Source organism: Mustela putorius, unplaced genomic scaffold (genome assembly GCF_011764305.1).
Source record: "Mustela putorius furo isolate JIRA1106 unplaced genomic scaffold, ASM1176430v1.1 tig00000592_pilon_pilon_pilon, whole genome shotgun sequence".
NCBI lineage: Eukaryota > Metazoa > Chordata > Mammalia > Carnivora > Mustelidae > Mustela > Mustela putorius.
The window spans coordinates 8,099,081-8,123,281 of NW_025421426.1; the positions used below are offsets into that span (position 1 = coordinate 8,099,081).

General features: G+C 47.9%; 1 protein-coding gene across 1 annotated transcript in view; it reads right to left on the reverse strand.

The window, feature by feature from the left end:
- The window catches only part of EYA2 (EYA transcriptional coactivator and phosphatase 2), a 273,313-nt gene that overhangs the window by 244,208 nt on the left and 4,904 nt on the right, over positions 1–24,201 (reverse strand). The window lies entirely within an intron of this gene.

Genomic DNA, 24,201 nt, shown 5'->3' on the forward strand with positions numbered 1-24,201 from the left:
GTGGTTTTAATTGCATCTCTCTCATTTTAAGTGAGACAGAACATTTTTCCACTTTCTTGTTCTGTGGACTGCCTGTTCCTATCTTTTATCTGTTTGTCTATGAAATTATTGTTACTGTCTTCTGATCAACTTCTAGGAACTCTGTTTCATATGTTAGAGAAAACCAGCCTCTCTTCTGTGGTAGGCACCACAAGTATGCTCCCTAGCTTGTCATTTACCTTTTGATTTCACAGATGGTGTTTCTGTCATGTGGATGTGCTTTTGTGGGGCCGCCATCGCTCTTTCTTTCCCACTCCTCGAGTTTTTTTGCATAAGCCTCTTTATGGATTGAATTATGTCCCTCAAAAAGATCTGTTGAAGCCCTAACCCCCAGCACCTCAGAATGTGACCTTATTTGGAAATAGAGTCTTTTGCACATGTAATCAGTTAAGAGGAGGTCATAGTGGAGGAGGGGGCCCTGCATTCAGTATGACTGGTGTCCTAAGAAGACAAGCATGTGAAGACACGCAGGGAGAAGGTCGTGTGATGACAGAGGCAGACATGGGAGGTTTGCAGCTACAAGCCAAGGAATGCCAAGGACTGGCGACCACCCCTGGAAGCCAGGAGGAGATAAGACCTTAGGGAGAGCATGGCGTTGCTGATACCTTGCTTTTCGGCTTCTCACCTCCAGAGAGAACAAGTTTCTATTGTTTAATCTACTAGGGTGATGATACTTTGGTGTAGAGCTAATACCATTTACTGCTGAATTTCTAGCCTGGTACTCCTATGCTTCATTCCTTCAAGGTTCTGGAAACTCGGGACAGAACACATTATGGAAATGTCATATATTGGAGAGAGAGAGAAGGCTCAGTTATTCCCAGGACAACCTTGAAGGAAGGGACAAGGGAACGGTGAAAATGACCCAAATGAGGGCCTTCTTAAATGATCATGTTAAGAAAGTGGGGACCACTGGGGTACCTGGGTGGCTCAGTGGGTTAAGCCTCTGCCTTCAGCTCAGGTCATGATCTCAGGGTCCTGGGATCGAGCCCTGCATCGGGCTCTCTGCTCAGCGGGGAGCCTGCTTCCCCCTCTCTCTCTGCCTGCCTCTCTGCCTGCTTATAATCTGTCTCTCTGTCAAGTAAATAAGTAAAATATTTTTATAAAAAAAAGAAGAAGAAGAAGAAAAAGATAGTGGGGACTACTAATGGGAAAGTGTCACCTTGATCTAAAAACATCATAACCTTGAGAGAGGTTTCCATCTGCAGCTGCTCAAACCTTTGTCTTTCCCAAACTCTGGTCATATTCATGTCCCTGACATGGTGTCACTGCCACTTCCTTAATATTTTCTTTTAATGGACTCAGTTTTTAAAACTTAAACTTAAATCAATTTCCCTAAAAAGGAAATTTTTGAAATCACAAATATAAAACGTTACCCCAAACTAGCAGGTAATTAGAAGAATAAATATGGTGAACCCACAAACAATATATTCGGCCCCTCCAGAGCCTACTGCCTGTCCGGTGACTCTGTTGTCTTTTCAGTGAGAATCAGCAAGTTTTCGGTGTTCTTAACCACCAAGCACCAATCTGAGACTTTCTCGTGGATTTAAAAGAATTGAAAGGGAATGCAAAGGAGATTTAAAAAAAAAAAATCACCGTGTGAGGGGCGCCTGGGTGGCTCAGTGGGTTAAGCCTCTGCCTTTGGCTCAGGTCATGATCTCAGGGTCCTGGGAGCGAGACCCACATCAGGCTCTCTGCTCGGCAGGGATCCTGCTTCCTCCTCTCTCTCTCTCTCTCTCTCTCTCTCTGCCTGCCTCTCTGCATCCTTGTGATCTCTGTATGTCAAATAAATAAATAAAATCTTTTTTTAAAAACCACACGTTATTTCACGTAATCCAATGCTCTATTGGCATAACATTGAAACACCCTCACATGGAAGGTGTCCCAGGCTTTGGAAACAGACCAGTTTAGTAGGTAAGAGTGTGGGTTCTGGATAAGAGACGGGCTTCTGTGAGAACACAGCTTTTGCTACAGATGTGCTATAGGTTTGGGGGGCAGTTTCACCTCCCTGAGCTTCTGCTTCATCTTCTGTGAAGAGGAGCATGGTAACTCAGATGCCAGATATTGGGGATCTCTGAGGAGTAAATGGCATAAAAATGCACCTTTGTCTCCCTGTTCTGTAAATGCCGGGTACCACCCTTATTACGAGACAGATAAAGGGACAGACATATAGACAGACAGGCAGATATAGATTGCTTTTGTTGGTAGTGATTTAAAAATTTTTCATGTGGAAATAATTTCAAACTTACTCATAAAAAGAACACGTGTGTGTCTTTTACCCAGATGCACTTGCTGTTAGCATCATATCTCATGTGATTTGTCAACTGCAATGTCTCTCACACACACACACACACACACACACACACACACACACCCATCTATTTTTTTCTGAACCATTTCAGAGTAAGTTACATACATCTTGCCCTTTACTCCTAAATACTTCAGGGTCTAAACCCTAAGAAAGGACATTCTCTTATAGAATCACAAGACCATCGTCAACATCAGCAAATTCAACGCTGATACGGAATCCATGCTGATGCTCTCTCAGTATTAGAATCTGTCCCCAGACAACTGATGTCCCTCCCTTATAGCGCTTTTCCCTCCCATTCAGGAGCAGTTTAGAATTAAGCACTATAGTCAGCGGTCCTGTCTCTTTAGGCACGTTTAATCTAGAATCCTTCCTCAGCCTGCCTCTGCCTTTTATGACATTGGCGATTTTGAAGAATCAGGTGCCTTTTTGGAACCAGAATGTTCTGCATTCTGGGCTCTTCTGTTGCTTCCTTATGATTAGGTTCTGGTTATGCGTTCTTGGCCAGAACGTTATGGGGGGACGGTGTGTGCCTCTCACGGCATCACATCCAGCCTTCCCTCACTGATCATGCTGATGCTGAACACCCAGTCAATGGGCTGATTTCTCCACGACACAGTGAACGATCTTCCTCCTTGAAATCAAGAAGCCATCTGTGGGGAGAGCTTTCGCGAGCATGCAGATATCCTACCCCTTGTCAACAACCCTCACCCCAGACTGAGTGCCCACAGATAATTCCCGACTGGATCCGTCTTTACCAGAAACACTGGACCCTGATGTATGTCTAAACTGGCGCTCTGCCATGTTTCCAGCTGGCCTTTGTCACTCCACTGTGGACAGGAAACCTCCCTCTCCCCTGTTTACGGACTTATCTGTATACTGTATACTTACCGGTATACGCTCACGGATTCATGTTTTTTCATGTTCTTTTTTTTTTTTTTTTAAGATTTTATTTATTTACTGGAGGGAGAGAGTAAGCCAGCACGGGAGGCGGGAGGGGCAGAGGGAGCGGGAAAAGCGGACTCCCCAGCTGAGCGGGGAGCCCCGATGCGGGACTCAATCCCAGGACCCTGAGATTATGACCTGAGCTGAAGGCAGACGCTCAACCGACTGAGCCCCCCAGGCGCCCCTCATGTTTGGTTTGTAATTCACTGTCTGATGCTCTGATTTTCCCAGATGAAAGCCAGCTACTGTTACATTGCAAAATTCCCTGTTTATTTGAATATAAAACAAGCCACGTCCCTACTAAGTTTTCCAAATGTGCAGCAAAGTATACAAAGTGAAAACTAAAAGTCGGCCTCCTTCCCCGTTCCACTCCCCGTGGGTATCGGCAGCTCACTCTTTCGTCTCCCACCATCCAGAACTTTCCTAAGCATCTAAAATTACTACTAGTATTACCCAAACTGCGGCTCTACGATGCAGTTGGGGGCTCGGGTTGTTCACCAAATCCCCTTGTTGTCCCCTCCCCTGGGGTACAGGTGCCCTAGTTATCAAAAACTGGTTTTCCCCAAACTGAAAGTCGGTAAGGGTACCCCCCAGAAAGGGAGGGGGAAGCTAAGTTTCTTCCCTCCCCTTCTGTGCCTGAGATCCCTTATCGACAAAATTAGGCCAGCACTGTTGCGGAGAAATGAGTCCAATTGCTATGAAAAGGCTTTCAAGAGAGCTTTTAAAAATGAAATGGAGTTTTATTATGATTAGAGGAAGCAGGGCAACGGGTAAATGGAGCCAACTGTATTCGTCTGCAGCTAGGGGAGAAAGGCCCATTGAAACTTTTTTAAGTAAATGAAAAATAATCGAATGACCCCTGGTATAGGCGTTCTCTAACCCAGCGTTAGGAAGATGCGCTAGTGATGTCATCGGGAATCGTGTGCCTCCGGATGGTGCCTTGGGTTTAATCCCAGGGGCCTCCCAGCAGGAAGGCCACAGTCCCCCCAGCGAAGCCAACCAGAGCCAAGAGCCCAGGTCGGGGACCGACTCAACTCATACCTGTGCCTGAACAACCCCAGAGGGCAGAGGGATGGAATGCTGTGGACATGGAGGTCCACACCGGGGCACACAGGTCTACACCTGGAACTGGGGAGTCAGGTGATGGCCTGCGAATGCAGCGGGAACCAGAAAGGAAGGGAAAGAAAGGAAGATGGGGGGGGGGAGGGGGGAAGGGGGGGTGGCCAGGCATCGTCCGGTGCCGAGGAAGAAACGTGGAAATGAGACAGAGTAAGTCACGGATGCGCTTTGTAAGCTGTGAAGTGTGGTGCAGGCATAAGAGGTCATTCTCCAGGGCTGCCCGGGTGGCTCAGTCGGTTAAGCACTTAAATGTCTGCCTTCAGCTCAGGTTGAAGTTTTAGGGTCATGGGGTTGAGCCCCAGGTAGGGCTCCCGGCCCAGCGGGGAGTCTGCTCCTCCCTCCTCCCTCTGTTCCTCTCTCTCCTTTTCCCCCTCCCCTGCCCTGCTCATTCTCTCTCTCTCTCTCTCCCTCTCTCCAATAAATAAATAAAATCTTAAGAAGAAAAAAAAAAAAGAGGTCATTCTCCAGCTCTCAGCCCAGAACCTCAAATGCTAAACTAGACATCTGGGCCTCCCTTGTCTCACCTACTCGCCTCCGAGCTCTTTGGGGGAGGACCAGGGTGTTTCTGTCCCCCGGTCCCCACAGCTGCTGGCACAGCCTCCCCACCCCCGGAGACTCCCCAGTCAAAAGCTGACCAAGGCTGGGCTACAGCTAGATGTCCTGGCAGGGTATGGAGAGCTGGCCAGCTTCCAGGCTGGGAAGAAGTGACTGGAGGCCAACAGGGACAGACTTTCAAACCTTGCTGGGCAGGCAGTTAGATGTAACCTCTAGAGGAGAGGGTCTGGATTGATCTAGAAAAGGAAATGTGCCTTGTGCTAAGCCAAAATAGGTGAGCAGAGACCATGAAGACATGTCAGTCAACTGCAGGCATCCGGGTAGCTCTTGTTTCTCCCAGAGGGATGGTGAGTCGTGCCTCCTCGGACACATGCAAGGGCAGGCTCCGGCCACCTGGAGAGGTCAGAGGGCCAGTCCTGGAGACACTGCCCCAGGTTCTGTCTTCCTATCACTGGGGCTGGATGGGAGGGATGCATACCTGCTCTCCACTCCCAGAAGCGGAAACCGATGACTTGAAGCTGGGGGAAGTCAGAGGCTGGGGACAGGGGTTTCATGACTGACCTATTTACATCTCAAGGGGAGACTGGAGTTTGAGGACTCTCAGACTCCGGGATTCTACCAACTAGAAAAATCTCTTGAAAACCAGAAAAACCTGGGGGATCCCACAGAAAAGGGCTGCCATTCAGATCTGTCAAGTAAAGTGTTTAAAAACAACAAGTGAGAAATTTTGCAGTCAAAAACAAATGAAAAAAACCATTAGCACCGTCAATGGAAAGAAAATTAAAATAAGAAACCATTCTTTAAACTGAACCAGTCTAGCTTCATGGAATACTCTGCACACACCTCATTTCCCTCATTTTGCTACGGGTCAGCTGTCACAGTCTGAGTCCTCTGTGTAGCTGTTTGACCTAAAGTTCCCAGGCTTCATGCGGCCAAGAGTCATGAGTTCAAATCTTGATGCTGCCATAGCCTGGTCTCGGTATGTTAAGTGAACCACTCAGTCCCTCTGCACCTCGGTTTCCTCAGCAATTCCGACTTTGCAGGAGTCTGGGTAATGTTCTTTCTTGAGCACCTGCTGTGTGCCCATGCACTCTGCTGGGTGCTGGGAACACAACAGTGAAATGCCAGGCACTGCCTACGTTAAAGGGGTCAGACAGATCTGTGCAAGCCATTACACAGTTAAGTGTTTAATGACAACTTTAAGTGCTTTGAGGAAGTGCAAGGTGTTAGGAAGGTTTACAAACACAGGGGTGGGCTGGCTACCTGACCGCTCCCAAGTGCTGTGACGATCACATCACATCATTCATGATCTGTTACACCTACAAACCACCTGTACCATTTACATATTTTTCTTTAAATGGATTCTTTTCCCCCCTTAGATGAACTGAGCCTCATTCTAAGAAATACAGCTCATTCAGGTAATTTCTAAGTCATCTCTCTATACTTTGTCCTAACACACACAAAAATTAACACATCAGTTTTTAAAAAAAAGAAAAAAAAGTTCCAGAGCTCACTTTGGAAAAGGGAAGACAATCTTCACTTGGATGCCTGGCACATGGCCGGCATTCCGAAAGTGCCAGCCCCTCTTCTCTTGGTCAACTGTCCTAGAAAGAAAGTGACAATCCTTCTGAAAACTTGGTATCCCCCACTCTTCTCTCCATGAACCCCCCCTCAAAGTGCCCCTTAATGAAAGCAAGGCGATCTGAATCCCGCCTTAGCCTTGCCCACTGATACACCATTAAAGGAGAGTGAAAACCAGCTGGCTTCTCCCTTCGGCTCGGGTCATGATCTCGGGGTTCTGGGATCAGAGCCCTGCATCGGGCTCTCTGCTCAGCAGGGAGCCTACTTCCCCCTCTCTCTGACTGCCTCTCTGCCTACCTGTGATCTCTGTCTGTCAAATAAGTAAATAAAATCTTAAAAAAAAAAAAAAAAACAGTTGGCTTCACACCCCGGCTTAAATTTGCAGTGAAGTCCAGAAATGCCGGTCCCAGACCCAGGGGAAAAAACACTTCCATCCAACTCCATCTGCCTTCATAAATCAACACATCACATATGTGACCATGCACGCACATACATGTACGGGCACATACACACATGTACAGGCACGTACACACTCTCACCCATGCCCTTTCTTGAGCAATTAAGGATTTTAACTTTTTTAAATTTCTGAACTCGGTTTAATGGTATTTTAGGTTTCAGAGAAGTGGGGCAGATTTAGGTCAGAGAAGTTTAATTCTGCCTTAAGAAAAAATAACTGGGACTTGTGGCCCTGGGATGCCAGGGCCACAGACGCAACACTGGCAGAGAGGGGACGGTGGCGTCAGTGAGTGGAGGAGGCTGGCGATTTTCGGCACTGATGTATTATTTGCATGTTAAATTCATAGACATTTTCTTCCCTGCCACAAAAAAATAAATAAGTCATGCTCTATACCGTTCGTTTTTTTTTTTAAGAAGGATCCCCAAACTCCTTCTTTTTTTTTATTTTTTCTTAAGAGATTTTATTTATTTATTTGAAAGACAGAGATCACAAGTAGGCAGAGAGACGGGCAGAGAGAGAAAGGGAAGCAGGCTCCCTGCTGAGCAGAGAGCCCGATGCGGGGCTCGATCCCAGGACCCTGGGATCATGACCTGAGCCGAAGGCAGAGGCTTCAACCCACTGAGCCACCCAGGAACCCTACCATTCACTTTTAAACAAGTAGCCACTTTAGTTGACTTTTGGTTCTTTGTTTCTGATTATCAGAAACAAAGTTTCTTATCAGACACAAATTCAAGAAACATGTGGTTTTCCTCTTCATTCCACCAGAAGAGACCCAGGAATGGAAACGCCACGATGGCGAGTGACATTCGCCCCAGTGTCCAGGGATGCTAGAGGGAGGGGTGGGACCTGTGGCAAATGAGATCCTCCACTGTCACCACGGAGGAATGCAGAGCTCCCCATGGTCCTAGAGAAGCCAGAAATCGAGGCTTTTATACGGACTCGCCTGATTTTTAAGCGCTGGCAACTCATTCAAGTCAAAAGAGTCCTAGGCCAAAGAAAGCACATTGGGGGGTGGGGGTAGAGGTGGCCACAGGCTGCTCGTTCGTGACCTCTGATGAAGGAGGAAGAAAACCGGCTAGGAATCCAGAGATCTGGGTCTGGCCAAGGCTCTGAGACGGACTTAGTGCCCCGGGCCACCTCTGCCTTGGTCTCTCAGAGCCTCGGTTCTCCCATCTGTAGCATACCAGGGCTGGTCTACACTCTGTCCACGCTTTGCCATCTAGCAGCCTCTCCGCAAAAGCAGTAAGTGGAAAGAGTGGTGTATCTGGACCATGAAAGTGGGGCATAATTTGACACCATTTCAAAAAGCAGTAATTCAACGAGAAATGTTTCTCTTCCCCGGCTGAGGTTTTTGGAGGCAGTGGGCGTGTTTTTAAAAAAACACACAACACACCAAGTCAGGAATTCCATCCGGAAAAACGTGGCAGCCCCAGATGGGCTCACATCTGGGGATTTGCTTGTCAAGAGAACATGCTGTTCTGCTTTCGACAAATGACAACGCAAGGCAGGAGACTGGGGCTGAGGTCGGCTCCTCCGGGAGCCCAGAGAGCAAGTAAGTGTCCCGGGACGGGCTGCCTGGTGAGCAGAGCAGAAGCACAGAGAGAGGCCTCCTACCTCCATGACCTACTCCGCCCAAATAAGAAAAGGCCAAACCACAAAGCTCTCAGACACCCCGAGTTTCACAGCCCCTTGTGCCCACCGCAGCTTCCAAGGTAAGCCAGCCTTTGTCTAAAAATTAAACCTGACTTTCTAATTCCCTCTCTCAAATGGTCTTGAGATCCACGCCCCCCAATCAGTAAGTGTCAACTCCGCCACGCACGGTACTCAATGCCTTAAATGCATTATCTCATTTCATCCCAAGCAACTCTCAACTCTCAACACACCCATTCCACAGATGAAGAAACTGAGGCTCAGGCAGCCACGCTATTAAGTACTCGAGTCTGGATTTAAGCCTATGTCTGCACAAAACCAAAGCCTTTGAAGCTACCGACTACTGAATTTTTTTTTTAAAGATCCCACAGATAAGAGAGATCATATGGTATTAGTCTTTCCCTATCTGACTTATTTCACTTCAGCCTAACACCCTTGATGTCCACGCATGTTGTTACACATGGCAAGATTTCATTCTTTTTCATGGCTGAATAATGTTCAGTTGTAAACATAGAACCACAATTTCTTTATCCATCCGTCTATCAGTGGACACAGGTTGTTTCTTTAAATCTTGGCTATTATAAAATCATGCTGCAACAAACATGGGGATGCATATTTTGTGTGTGTGTTTTTTTAAAAGTTTAGATAAATTGAATGAAAATGTTTTAGAAAGTGTGGGTTCTGCCATGAAATATTAATCTTCATGGGGTGACTCTGACGAATTTTTCATGGCAAAGGGCTGGCAAAGGATCTACCATGCAGAGCCAGCCCACGCCTGCCGAAACCCCTGGAGAGCTCTTTCCACACAAGGGAGAGGGACTCAGCTCCTCGGGGTGGGGTTGGGGGGTCCCACGTAAAGTTTCTCTGCCTCCTCCCTTTCCTCAAAACAAAGAGGAGACATGGGACAGCCAAGAAAACACGGTGGGACCCAGGGCAGTGGAGGGCTGGGACATCTGGCCTGGCCACGTTCCAGCAGGGTCATTTCGGGCACATTCCTTCTCGAGTGGCTGCCACAACTTCTCTAAGGCAGGATACTAAAAGGACCCCCTTCTGAGGATGGAAGGGGACGGTGTGGCTTTAAGCACCTGCTCAAGGCCGGGTTGACGGAAGATGCTGCCAACCTTCCTTCCCAAGCTGCTTCCCCAATGGCCCATCCCCGTTCCGAGAAACAGCAGCTCCTCCTCCCAGATGCTCGAGCCCCGAACGCCAGAGTCACCCTGGACTCTTGTCCCTTCCCAGATCCATTCTGTCAGCAAATCCTACTGGTTCTACCTTCCAAATACATCCCGAGCCTTGCTACCCACCTGCTTGTCTCCCCTTTCCTCCCCAGCCCTGTCCCTGATGCTGTCCCCCACCAAGTCACCAGAACCTCTGGCCTCCACAGCCTCCCAATCCTTCGTAGGCTCTTCTCACACCAGCCAGAGGGATGCTGCTCTAAGCCAGGTTCTGTCCCTCCTCTGCTTAGAGCCCTCGGGGGGCTCCCCGCTCGCCCTCACTCAGAGTGGAGGCCACAAAGGCAGGGGTGGCCCAAAATGCCCTGAATCTCCGAAATGGCCTATACCATGGCTCCCGGCCCCCTCCCCTCCCTCTGCTGCGGGGAGGGTGGCTTCCTGGCTTCCCTGGCTCCCCACCCGGGGGCCACTCAGGGCTCTGCCTTCCCCACCCTAGATTTGCAGGAGCTGGGGGAGCAGAAAGCCCAGCTTGAAATTGGCCACAGGGGGAGTCTTCACCCCATGGAAAGTGGCAAATGCTACAAATCAGGGCCTTTTGTTTCCAGAGAGCCAGAGGACTGGCGTGTCACTGCAGTGACCATTCGATTTTAAATTAAAATTAGACGAAAAACACCATTCTTCCCGGCTGCACCCCACCACTCCCTTTCCCCCTCCCTGCTCTGTTTTTCTCCATAGCACTCAGCATTTCCTGTAACACACACACACACACAGTATGTATGTGTATACACACACACACACACACACACACACACACGTGTTCTGGTCCACTGTCCTTTGCCATCCCTGAAAAATATAAGCTCCACGAGGGCAAGAATCTGGTGGGTTTTGCTCTCAGTGGCTTGCTAAGTGCCTGGAACAGCGGCTGCCTCACAGTGGGCATTCAGTAAAAGTGTGCTGGATGGTTGCCTGCTACCCATTGTTATAACGAAGCAAGACCTAAGCAGGGACAGTGTTTCAGATCCTTGATAGGATCCGAGGCACAGGCAAAAGGCCCAGGAGAAAACACCGCACTGCACACAGCACCAGCTCAGGGGACTGATCTCCCGCTCTGGACATTCAGGGCCCCCTTGGGTTTCCACCGCAGACCACCCCTAGGAGCTACCAAGTTACAGTAGGGCAACACGCTGGGCCGGCCTTGCCACAGTGCCCTCTGTGAGTGCAGCTCAGAACCGGAGCTGGAAGAGACATCCAAAGTCCTCTGGTCCTTCTTCCCCAACCCTCACTCTTCAACAAGCCTTGACTGCTGCCCACGCTCCCCAACAGACCCTAGTGTTTGGGAGAATATTGAAAGTGGCATCTGCCATGGCCCCTCGCAGCAAAAAGGGTCTCCAAAGACTCTTGAAGACGGTTCGGCCTCTCGTCCAATGCTGAATTCCTTCTCTAACATCTTAGACAGGCAGTCGTAAACGGCCTCAATGGTTGGCAAGTCTACCTATGATTAAACCGACATCAGCCAACTCATAACCTTTACTGCCAAGCCTACGCAGGCCTGCTGGGGCACCATGGAGAGCAAGAACAGAGTTTCTCCCTGACGGCAATGCCGCGTACCAAACCAGTGATGGGAGCCCGGCGTTCGGGAACGATTTACTCCTGAAAGGGGGACTGGCCCCTATGTGGACATGTGAAACGCCATCTCAGGATGCACAGGACGTCGTCCACGAAGAATTGGCCAACCCCACATGTTACTAGTGCCGGGGTTGAGGAGCCCTGACTTACCCGAAGACACATGCTTTCCTCCCGTTTTGTTTGTACTAGTGACCCACCTGGTTTACGCTTCATTTTCAGAGTTTTGATGGAGACCTGACTACGGGAGAGATGTCCTTTCTCTCTTACATAGACTGTAGGGCAGCCAACAGCACCATCCCCATGGTCAGGTCGACAGCAGCTCACACTGAGCCCCCGTGTTGGGGAGACAATAGGGCAGGGCAGGGACCATGGTGAGCTAAGACTCATCCACCTAAAAGAGGTTTCCCAGCTCCAGTCCATTGAAGTAATGTGGGAATATGGGAGCGTTAACAGATCTTCTGATTTTTTAATGGAAGCCAGAAATCTGTCTTCTTGTGTGAAACATCCAGATTTTCAGATGTTGGCTCTATTTTCTATTTTAAATATTCTGCAGACCAAACAAAACGCATCTTGGCTGCCGGCTTGCGATCTCTGTGCTGCCTTGGACTTTACTGCGGTGCCACTAGATGGAACAGGAAGACATCCAGAGGGTGCCGTGACGGAGGGCAAAGGTCAGAGGAGGAAAGGAACTGCAGGCTGATGGCCAGAGGCTGGAGAAGGTAAGCACAGCACAGCCAGGATCACTCCTTCCACTCCAAAGAACACCGACTCCATTCTAACTTTTCCTCCCAAGTCCAGACCATCTCTCATGTTGGGATACCGAGTGCTAATTTAGTACAAGACGCTAGGAAAAAAGATGACCCTCCCATGAACATAAAATAAAAGATAGTCCTCTAGGCTTGTAGGCAAGAGCATATGGGAGGCAGAACGGCAGCATGTCTTAAAAGCACCAACCTTATGGGAGTGTTTGAAGAGAAAAGGAGAGGACACACGTAAAGGGTAAATGCAGCATCATGCCTGCAAAAATGACACATTTCACAATCGGCGCTGTAGTCCACGAGGAGTGGACAGGGCATGTGTAGACATGCATTATAAACCAGTTGTGGGGTCCACAAGGAACCCGTCCACCTTCCCCTTCCAGCAAATGTTGCTGACTTGGGGCGCCTGGGTGGCTCAGTGGGTTGGGCCGCTGCCTTCGGCTCAGGTCATGATCTCAGGGTCCTGGGATCGAGTCCCGCATTGGGCTCTCTGTTTGGCAGGGAGCCTGCTTCCCTCTCTCTCTGCCTGCCTCTCTGTCTACTTGTGATTTCTCTCTGTCAAATAAATAAATAAAATTTAAAAAAAAATGTTGCTGACTTCACTTTGGGAGCCTACCCTTCTTGCACTCCATCCCTACATCCAGAGGTGACACATGGCAGAGTACAGAATCCTCCCAGACACAGATATCCAGTAAGGTATGGGCACAACACCAATATTTGACTTCTTGATCCAGCCATCCCTGAAACCAGAACTCCCCCAAATTTCTCATTTCTCCAAGTCAATCAATTTTCTTTTACCTAAGCCAACCCAGATATTTCCTGTTATTTCCATCCAGAACAATCTCAACAACCGTGTAGCCCCCTTAGCCCAATTTTTGCCTAACTCCAGCTTTGGGGTGAAGAAGGGACACTATGAATTCAGCGGTGGGCACGTCAGGTCTTTAAAGCACTGACAGCTCTCCACTCGCACCCCTGCTGCCCCAACTTACTGACTCAACTTCCACGCCCCTGATGTGGCCGTCCTTCAGGGCTCTGCCCCTTTCCCTCTTTCATGTCTGTAGCCATTGGAAACTACCACCCCCGCCCCCGCAATGTGCGCAACACAAGAAATCCTTTGCCATTCTAAACAGTGGCTGACAAGCATTATGAAACCTGCAAACATTTCACCACTCCTAAATCAACCCCAGATGACAAAATAATAATCATCAGGAAACTAATGAAAACCTGAAGGAGGGCAGATTGGGACCACGTTGTCATTACCCGCAATGAGGGATGAGCAGGAAAAACGTCCTGAGAAAAACATAAAAATGAAGCAGGAAGATTGCTCCTTGGAAGAAGCCTCAGCCCCCTCACCCCCGTTCCCACGAGATTCGAGTCCTACTTTTTCCTGGAAACAGCGTTTAGCATCTCTTGGCATCCTTCTGGTCGGGAATTGGTAAAAAGAAAAGAGACAGCAAGATAAAGCCTTCGTAGCTTTTCACGGAAAGGAGATTCCCAAGGTCTAGTGTGGCACTTGGAAGGGCAGTCACGGACCGACAGCCTGGATGTGCGTTCTGCGGGCTTCTCACGCTGACTTAAAACTCGGGGCGTGTCTCCGAAAATCCCGATTTCATTGTCTTCTGAAAGATCAGAACACCTGGGAACAGAGGACCATTCCCCCCCCCCCCCCCACGCTCCGCCGAGCTAGTTACCACGTCCCTTTCATTAACTTCATTACCTGTGCGGCCACTTAGTGGTTTCAGATGTAGGTCCCGTGTCCCATGTATTTTTGTTTTTAAAGACTTTATTTATTTGAGAGAGAGCACGAGCAGGGGGAGCAGACACCCGCTGAGCAGACACCCGCTAAGTGTGGAGTCCAGCATGTGGCCGGATCCCAGGACCCCGGGATCATGACCTGAGCCAAAGGCAGATGCTTAACGACTGAGCCACCTAGGGGGCCCCTAGGTACTGTGTATTTTTTTTTAATCATTCAAAAGTGATACTGACTTTGATTGTGGACCAGCCCGATTGAGGGAGAATGGCTGCTGGATTGTGAGCAGGGCCCCAACCAATGGGGTCCCTATACCGTGACCTCATGTGCCTCAACCCCTCACTCATTGGCCCAGCCACGCTGGCGCCCGGCAACTCCCATCTCAAGGCTTTGTGCTTGCCATGTCTTCTCTCTAGAATGTTCTTCCGTGACAGCAGGGCTCCCTCAGTCCTTCAGTGCTGGGCTCAGAGACCCCCACTCCCACCCTGGGGCACCTTCTGATCACCTTCTCTTGACGTTTCCCCACAGACGTCTCACCGTCTGACATTCTGTGTCCTTTACATATCTGGGGGTTTGTTTTTGGTCTTTCTCCACGTCAGGGCAAATCTGGGAGGGAGGGCGTCTGGGTGGCTCAGTGGGTTAAGCCGCTGCCTTCAGCTCAGGTCATGATCTCAGGGTCCTGGGATCGAGTCCCGCATCGGGCTCTCTGCTCAGCGGGGAGCCTGCTTCCCTTTCTCTCTCTCTCTCTGCCTGCCTCTCCGTCTACTTGTGATTTCTCTCTGTCAAATAAATAAATAAAATCTTAAAAAAAAAAAAATCAGGAGGGAGTAAGTAGACTTTGATTGGTTTTGTTCTCTACCGTATTCCCCGTGTCCAGAGTACTTCCTGGTACACGGCAGGTGCCCTCTAAGTATTCTGGAATGAACAAATGAATGAAGAAGTTCCATTTTCCATATTCAGGAGTAAAGGGAGAGACAGAGGTCGGGGGTGCGGGTAAGGTGGAGGAGGAAAGGGAAAGGAGCCAAACCCACGAAGTCTGCCCACCTGGTCACTGAAGACCACGCAGACGCTTCTGGAGCAAAAGGCATTGTCCACCAGGGAAGAAAGAGGACAAGAAGAGAAATGCAGATCCCGAAGCAAGGGCCTATGTTGGCGTTGGCGTTGGCACGGACTAGGGTCTCTGCTCAGCCTCGGACAGTTTTCTCATCCGTGCACACTCTAATCCCAGACGGCTCTGCCTGCCAGGCTGCCCGAGGAGGACTTGTCCTGGCAGCTTCTCACGTGGGGATGAGGAAAGCCAGTGTCCCTGGCTCTATCCGAAGTCATCTGGAAAAAACCTGAGCCACTTGCCAGCTCGAGCCTCTCATTCCGGGTACCCTCCCCTGGTCTCCCACTCCGGGCCATACCAAAGAGCTTATGCCCCACAGGGAGAGTACCTTGCCCCTCGACAGGTAACCAGAAGCATTTAACCATCACGGGCTGTGTCTCAGGGGCTCTCTCTGCAGGTGAATGCTGTTAACCCTTAGGATGTGGACTCCCTTCAAGAAGGAGGAAACGGGGGTGGAGGGGGCACCTGGGTGGCTCAGTCATTAACCGTCTGCCTTCAGCTCAGGTCATGATCTCAGGGTCCTGGGTTTGAGCCCCGCATTGGGCTCTCTGCTCAGCGGGGAGCCTGCATCCCCCCTCTCTCTCTGCCTGCCTCTCTGCCTACTTGTGATCTCTCTCTCTCTCTCTCTGTCAAATAAATAAATAAAATATTAAAAAAAAAAAAAGAATGAGGAAACAGACCAGAAGTTATGTAAACCAAGGTCATGAGGCTAGTAAGGAGTGACTCTGGACTTGAACCTTGACAGTCCAGCTCAGGTGTGTTATGCAGCACCTGAAGCCACAGCATATGCAAAAAAAAAAAAAAAAAAAAAAAACGAAAGAAAAAAAATTATAGCTAAGTTTCACATGCCCTTTGCTTCTCTCTCATGCCTGTCAAGAAGTAATAAATTGTCCAGTTAAGTAAGGTCAAAAGGAAGGTAAGTTTGAGTCTTTCTATGGCAGTTAAAGAGGTAGGGGAGTGCAGAAGTTATGAAGATGACCTCTAGAACCACATTCCTGCCTTAAAAGCCTGGCTCTGCTTCTTACCTGCTGTGTGACCTTGAACAACTCACTTAACCTCTCTGTGCCTTACTTTCCTCATCTAAAATGGAAATCATTATAGCACTTCCTTCATAGAATTGTTGTAAGGAATAAATGAGTTGATACCTATACTCATTCAGAACAGGTCCCAGCATGTTGTAGGCACTCAGAAGTCATTTTTATTAAGATGATATTCATTGAAAGGCGAGTCATTCTTCTTTTGAAGATCTATAACACAGACTAAATGAGGCCAGACCTCAAGGTGCCCTGAGTTGACTTTAACAACATCCTTGAGAGATCTCATTAGTTCCATCTTATTCCCCCTGAGAACAGAGCGCAGAACTGTAATTCTGACTAGTGGAGGGTTCTGCGAATGGCGGTATTTCACACACTCGGTTTGGTGTTTCTTCAACGTCACTTAGGAATTCTGCCAGTCCTTTGTGCCACTTATGCTAGTAATTACCTGATGGACTTGAGTTTTAAACCTTTTTTCTCTTAACCCGTAAAAACTTGTGAAACCGTTGGTTTGAGATGCCTGTTACATCTTTTCTAAATGCATAATAAAATACAGACAGAACTCCGAAGAAAGAAAAAAGTTCCATGCATGTTTCAAGTTAATGTGGAAAGGGTACATGCACCCCATTAAAAGGAAGACTGCCCTTCGGAGGATTATAGATTCTTCCCGAATGTGTAAAACCCCAAGAAGGTAGCTACCTGAACAGTCAGGAGTATTCCCAGGGGTGAGCTGCCTTCACTTTCGCTTGATTTTTGGAGTACTTCGGGGAGGGGGAGAGGTAATGCAATTCCGTAACATCTAAGAATGCTGCTCTCAGAACTGCAAAGTGTGTCCTACCACAGCTGCCCGAGGCTGTGTAACAAATCCGATATGGACAGCACGTGTGCTATGATCGGGTGAAGAGTCTGGGGCTCAGAGGACATGAGTCTCCCGCCCTACGTCAGAGAGCAGGTGGGCGACGGAGAGGGGAGTCCATCCCACACCCTCTTCAACAGCCCCCCAGCCGCTGACAACCTGCGTCGTGGCCTCACATCACAGCCAAGGGCCTGGCTGGGTCCGAGGACGAGGTCACCCCCCTCCCTTGGTTGGCAAGAAACTGCAGAGGTTCTCCAAAAATGTCCCCTAGAGAAGAACGTCGCAGCCCACGACCATCAATTTCTCTTTTTGTTGTTCAAGAAAGAATCCATTCGTTCTCAATAACAAGGCAGGTCAAAAGCCACAGAGGCTCAGGCTCCGTGAGGATGAAGGTTGTTACTGAAATGTAGGAATCGGACACAAATAACCAATCCGCGAGGGAGAAGTCTCTGGATTGCTGAAGTGTGCACGCGAGCAGGGCTGCAAGTGGGGATCTGTTCCTGGAATGGAATATCACTGAGCAGCCCCTGGAGTGGTTCAAGCCTCAGTTTCCCTATTTGTTAAATAGGTGTGTCATGGGATTTTGCTTTGAGAGGCTTAAACAAGCTTAGTCAAAGTGTCAGACACACCAAAACTCCTGTGGGGGATTTTTTTTTTCAAAGATTTTATTTATTTATTTGGTAGACAGAGGTCACAAGTAGGCAGAGAGGCATGCAGAGAGAGAGAGAGGAGGAAGCAGGCTTCCTGCTGAGCAGTGAGCCTAATACGGAGCTTGATCCCAGGACCCTGGGATCATGACCTGAGCCGAAGGCAGAGGCTTTAACTCCCTGAGCCAGCCAGGCGCCCATGTGGGAGATTTAAAAACCTACTTCTTCCTTTCTCCCTTCCCCTCCCTGCATACTGAGATGGTTTTCATTCAAAACTCTCAGATTGGGATGCCTTGGCTGAGCATCTGCCTTCAGCTCAGGTCATAATCCCAGTGTCCTGGGGTCAAGTCATGGGCTCTCTGCTCAGGGGGAGGCCTGCTTTTCCCTCTGTCTCTGCCTCCTGCTCCCCCTGTTTGTGCTCTCTCTCTCTACCAAGTAAATAAATAAAATCTTAAAAACAAAAAGAAAAAACTCTCAGATGAAGGTATATCTGTACTCTCTAATTCTCCAAAGTCCCAAAATTTGGGGGCAGTTTCATTGACCAGAAAATAGCACCAGGCTAAACATGGACAAGTGTACCTGAGTCTTAGATGCACTCACCCCAGCCAGATGCAGGAGCTATTTTATCTCTGTTCAGCAAATAGGGAAACTGAGGCACAGCCAGGAGCCACAGAGATGGGATGTGAAGCCTGGCAGGAGGGCTCTCACGCTCCAACTGTCGGTGATACACCATCATCTGTAAAATCTGGTGAAGACCAGCATTTAGACGAGCTCAGCATGTAGAGCATATCAGATCTGGAACATTCTGAGCGAGAACCATTCAAAGGTGGGGTTAGGAGGGGGCCATGCGTCTTTGGCAGGATAAAGCAGCAGAAGAAAAAAATGAGAAATCTTTTGTTTTTCTTTTTCGATTCATTAAGGTTTGTTGGGGTGAGCAAGAACCTCATTTTTTTTCTTCCCATGACTTCCCTTTTATTTTAACGGGGAAATGTGCATTTCAAAGACTGCTCAATAGCAGCGTTGAAGTCTCAAGTTCAATCACAATGTCCCCATTGTGGCTGGGGGACTCCTTGGCCTTTAAGCTTGGGTTATAAAAATTTGGTCTGAGCCCAAAGTCTGGCTTTAATAGAATATTTTAATTTTGTTTAATGAATATTATTTTAAATCTGTTTGGCAGTTTTAAAATGTGTTCTTTTATTTTCAAATTAAAATTTACTAATGTTCCATGCTTTCCTGGGGGTGTAGGAGCAGCAAAGAGTGGGAGTGATAATAACACAGGCTACCATTTATTGAGTGCTTACTATGTGCCAAACACCCTGCTCCGTGGTTTATGGGTGTCACCTCTTCCAGCCTTCACCACCACCCAGGGAACAGCGACCATGGCCTCCACCATCTGGGAAGCTGGAAGAGTCAGCCCCCAGCCCAAGATGGCAGAGTTAGTGAGTGGGGGGCTTGAGGCTCAAACCAGGTCTGTCTTAGCTCATGGTCTATGCTCTTAACCACTGCCCCAGAGTCTCTTGATATTGAGAAAGGACCCAACTGACCAATAACTTGAAGGGACCTAGAGGACCAAGTTTGTGATTCCCTATAACCTCAAGGGCAAGAAGATCCGGCTTGAGCAGATCATTTAAATTCTCACAAGTCAAGCAGAGAAAGTCAATTATCATACAGTTTTGCTTATTTGTGGAGCATAAGGAATAGCATGGAGGACATTTGGAGAAGGAAGGGAAAAATGAAGGTAGGGGGAGAATCAGAGGCGGAGATGAACCATCAGAGACTATGGGCTTGGAGAAACAAACTGAGGGTTTTTGAGGGGAGGGGAGTGGGGGGATGGGTTGGCCCAGTGGTGGGTATTACGGAGGGCACGTACCGCATGGAGCACTGGGTGTTATACGCAAACAATGAATCATGGAACACTACATCAAAAACGAATGATGTACTGGATGGTGACTAACATAGCATAATAAAAAAATAAAATAAAATAAAATAAAAAATAAATTCTCACAATGGATCTGCCTTCAGCTTAGATCATGATCCCAGGGTCCTGGGATCTGAGCCCTGTGACAGGCTCCTGCTCTGCAGGGAGCCTGCTTCTCCGTCTCCCTCTCCCTCCGCCTCTTCCCAGTTTGTGCTGTGCTCTCGCTCTCTCTCAAATAGATAAATAAGAAAATGTTTAAAATGCTCACGATGGCCCTTAGGAGCAGTTATTGCATCTCCATTTTATAGAGAGGAAATGGAAACCCAGTTTCATGCCGCTTGTAAATAACAACAACAACAATAATAAATACAGCCACCAACTCTGATCTAATTCATGCTGTTTGCCATGCTCTGTTGCAAACACTTTATATGTATTTACTCCATTTCCACAGCTCTTTGGGGAAGGTACACAGTTATCCAGTCTGTTTTACAGAAAGAAAAGAAAAGAAACCAAGGCACAGAAAATTTGGTAACTGGCTCCAAGTTAAATAATTGGTTTATGCAGAGCAGGGATTTGAATCCAAGCAGCCCAGCTCCTGGGTGCACGCTCTTAATCTCTAGGCTGTAGGTCAAAGCCAACACTTAAATTCGGACAGCCTGATTCCCTCCACTCCCCGCCAAGACCACCTGTTCCCCACCACCACTTGACAAATGCAGAAAGAAGGTCACGGTGCACAACACTGTTCCAGGCACAGAAGCCGGTCGGTATACTGCTCTTACTGAATTAAGCAAGGCTTCTTTGAGTAAGGGTTTACGAAGTAGGGTCTATTTCTTCAACCTGCTGCTTGAGTCCTGGGAAGCTCAAGAAGTCATATCACTGCCCTTTGGCTCTTCAAGGGTAAAAAAGAGGCAGTGTGCAATGTTGGTGGAGACACATTAGGATCCTACTAACAGAGGGGCCAGATCGGGTCCTTCTTACCTCTGGACCTTCAGTAATTAGCCCGCACCTGGAACACAGCTCTGTAAATACTGCTGAATCAATGAATGAAAGAATGAATGCATTTGTGAATCTCCCTCAGCACCATGCAATGGATCAGGCATGGAGGAGACACTCAACAAGTCAAAAGTCAGTGACATCGTCTATGCAGTGTGGCAAGAGCATGTTCTTCCTTATCAACAAAATTTGTCTTGTCATATTGCAATAGCTCAGGGGTCAGGAAACTTATTCCGTAAAGGGCCATGCAGTCTCTGTTGCAACCACTCAGCTCTGTGATTTTAGCACAGAAGGAGCCCTAGGCCTAGTTGCTGAGGCCAGCTAACTGCAGAAACGTGGCCACCATTTCAGCATACTCCAACGCTAAACCTTCTCTGATTTCTACAAGGACAGGCTCAAGGTTCTGCAAGAATGAGCAGATGTCTTTTATTTCTGAGCCCAACTTTTGTACCTGACCACCAGATAATATCCCCCAAGCAAAACAAATGGAGACGAACTTTAAAATCTGACTCTTCAGGCCAGACTTGCAGAGGAAAGGTAGTATTACACCAAGGGGGGCAGCCCGGATATCCTTGCGGTTAGGCATCAAAACTGGGTTCAATCCTTGCTCCAACATGAGCCATATAACCTTGGGCAAGTTACTTTACCTCCCTAAGATTCAAGTTTTACATCTGTAAAATAGACACAATAATAAGAGCACATTCCACGTAAGGCTATTTGGAGACAGAAATGTGTTTGCTTAGCAGAGTGCCTGGCACATACTAAGTGTTCAATAAATATGGGCTACTTGTTATTTCCAAAAAAATCTTACGTTTTCTTAAAAAAACAAACAAACAAGACCAATTTGCTGAAAATAAGCACAAAGAAAGCACAGCCCAGATGTGGGAAAAGACATTTCCAAAATCAGGTTTCTAAAGATGCTCCAGAAAGGCATTCCAGGGGCCTCAAGGTGTCAGAAAATTCTTCACTCGAGATCCAACCACCAGCAAGCCCTCCAATGTCTCTCCCTCCTCCCCCCAAAGTCTGCTTCTGTGTCCTTTCCTCACTCTGTCTTTCTTGTGGGTGCCAGCGCAACGCGGAAGACATTTGGAGAGTTTCAGACATTTGCTGAGTTTAAGACATTCTTTCTCCTCTCCTTTGCCGCACATCCCAACATTCAAGTCTCCAGGGAGTGGTCTTGGTGGCAAGAGGACAGCACCAGAGAGCTAAAGCCCTTGGCAGACCAGAAGTGAATAATCTCCCCGGCTCCATTCTTTCCCCCAGCCGGATGGGGCCAACACTCTGTTTACAACACAAGCAGCAAGTCACAACTTGTCATGCCGCGTGACACCATCCCGGCCGCGAGTCCCCACTTCCCTCTACTGTACTGGTCACACAAAAGGCCAGAGGTGCAGGAATCTGCCTCCTGTGCTCCGTCCCCACCACCTTCCCCACCAAGAAGGACATTCATACCTTTGCTGGAGAGACAAAGGTTTCTAGAACACCCTGAAACAAAAGTCCCCATACAAATACTACACACCCGCAAAAGAAAACACTCCCTTTGCATTGACACACTTTCTGTCTCTTCCGAAAGGGGAATTCTTCCCTGCTTGAGATTTCTATCAGCACTGAGGTTGTTACCAAACTTGGGGACACAGTGGACACTCTCTCTGTCTCTGTGTATTTCATGGAGCTGCCCATCAACGAAGACCTGAAGATTCGTGCTTACACGGCGTGCCCCGCGTGCTAAAAAACACATATGTGTTCGTAGGCACAAAAAAATTGCTTTGGGAACAGCAAATATCTTAATCAGGCAGTTCCTACGGGAATGGGATGGGAGGTAAAGAAACTGACCAGAAGGAACAAAAGACATTTCGACCTCTGGCTGCTGCAGATCCAAATGCCAGGAATGAGACTTCTGCTTTGGAAGAAGGGGTGACCCCGGAACCTTCTTTTTCTGCGGAGCTGGGAGGGGGGAGGGGTCTGAGGGGGGTGGGAATTCCAGCACCCCCCCCCACCTCACTTGCCCCCAAGAACGTCTTCAGTCATCCTCAGAAGCCAAATCAAATCAAGATCTTTCGACCGTGGGCTGTGTAGCCCCTTTCCTCGCTTACTTCAGCCGAACACATTTACCAGCAGGAATGCAAAGTTGGCCGAGGTAAGGAGAACTGGTGGTTTTCGCTCTGTTTTGGTGACCTTCATAGGGCTTATTTATGCAACTTCGAGCTCATGACCTAATACATGTTGGTTTGGCTTCTCTTGTCATAATAGCAGCCTGTAAAAAGCTTTTGAGAATTCCCCATATTTTCTTATTTTGGGTCAAGAAAATAAAATCGATATCTAAATAACCTTAAAAAAATGCCCTGTACAATCTAAAAATTTGGAATCTTTCCACTAGGACTAAAGATATCTCTTAAAGCCTCAAAAAGCATCAAAGTTAAGGCCAACAATTGCCAGTTTTTAAGGTGAGCTATTTGGTAACAGCATATGTGAGAATTAGCTAAGAGGGACTTTTTGACATAAGTCAAACAATGACATTTAAAACTCACGTTAAAGCAATTACTGTGCAGAATTTTTCCGTGTTTTTCCCATTTCTTAAACAGAAGTGTATATGTTTTCAACATAGTTTCTTGCTGTAATTTTCTTTCTTGGCAAACCCACATCTTACCATGAAACCCAAAGTATGCACGCTACAGAACAATAATGGTTGAAACAGACTCGGCTGTCTCTGGCATGATTTTTCTTTACGAAATTAAAATGTCTTTTGGCTAATGAGCTGTACATTTCAGTTATGAAAGACCATTCTTGGGAGATGAATAGAAAAGAAAGGAGAAATGACAGATTCAGCGGATGCAAGACAAAAGTAAGCTGCTATATGCATACAGTAGTCAGACCCTCCAGTTCCTCATTCTTTGGAGGAAAAATGTCGATTTTATCACTTTTCGTCCAGTTCAATTTACAGGGAGTTCACAATTCTCCTCGGAATGACTGTGAGTCGGTACGTACAGATATGTGACATCTGGGAACACGCAGATTTTTAAAATCTAACTTTACTAGATACTCAAAGGGGAAAGAGAGTGGGGAAGAACTCCAGTGCTCCTGAAACCACACAGATTTTCATGTTACTGATACAATACGACTGATACAAAATGATAGACTAAATTCTAAACTCTTAAATACTCAATTCATTTCGAAATCTGGCTAAGTTAGCATTCTCGGGCAAAGGGAGCTGACCGTGTGCACAGTCTCAAAATTGGTAAAATGAAAACCTGTCTCCCTGGGCTATCTATTTATTCATCAGAGTTCCTGTTTTTAATGTCTGCACACATCTGAACACAGAGGCAGAGCCGGCAAAAAAAAAAAATAAAAAGCATGAGCGGGCGTATCTGTGCCCTAAACCAGGATCTTCCAAGGGCAGCGGCAACAGGGAAGGGGCCCCGACCCTTTCATCCATCCTGCCAGGCTCTGTACCAAAACGGGGGTCCTATGGGCCCCCCCTGACCCTCCGCCTGCCTGTCCCGCATTGAGGCAACCGATGTCCTCCCTTAACCTTCAAAGTGGCGAAGATAAATCATTCCAGTTACCTGACTCTTGAGACCACCTGTTCCAAATTATTCTTCACTCTCCAAATGTTTATAATCTCTCTCCCAAACAACAACCCACCCATCGCGATCCAGCACCTTCCAGTAAACTCGATTTGGACTGCCTA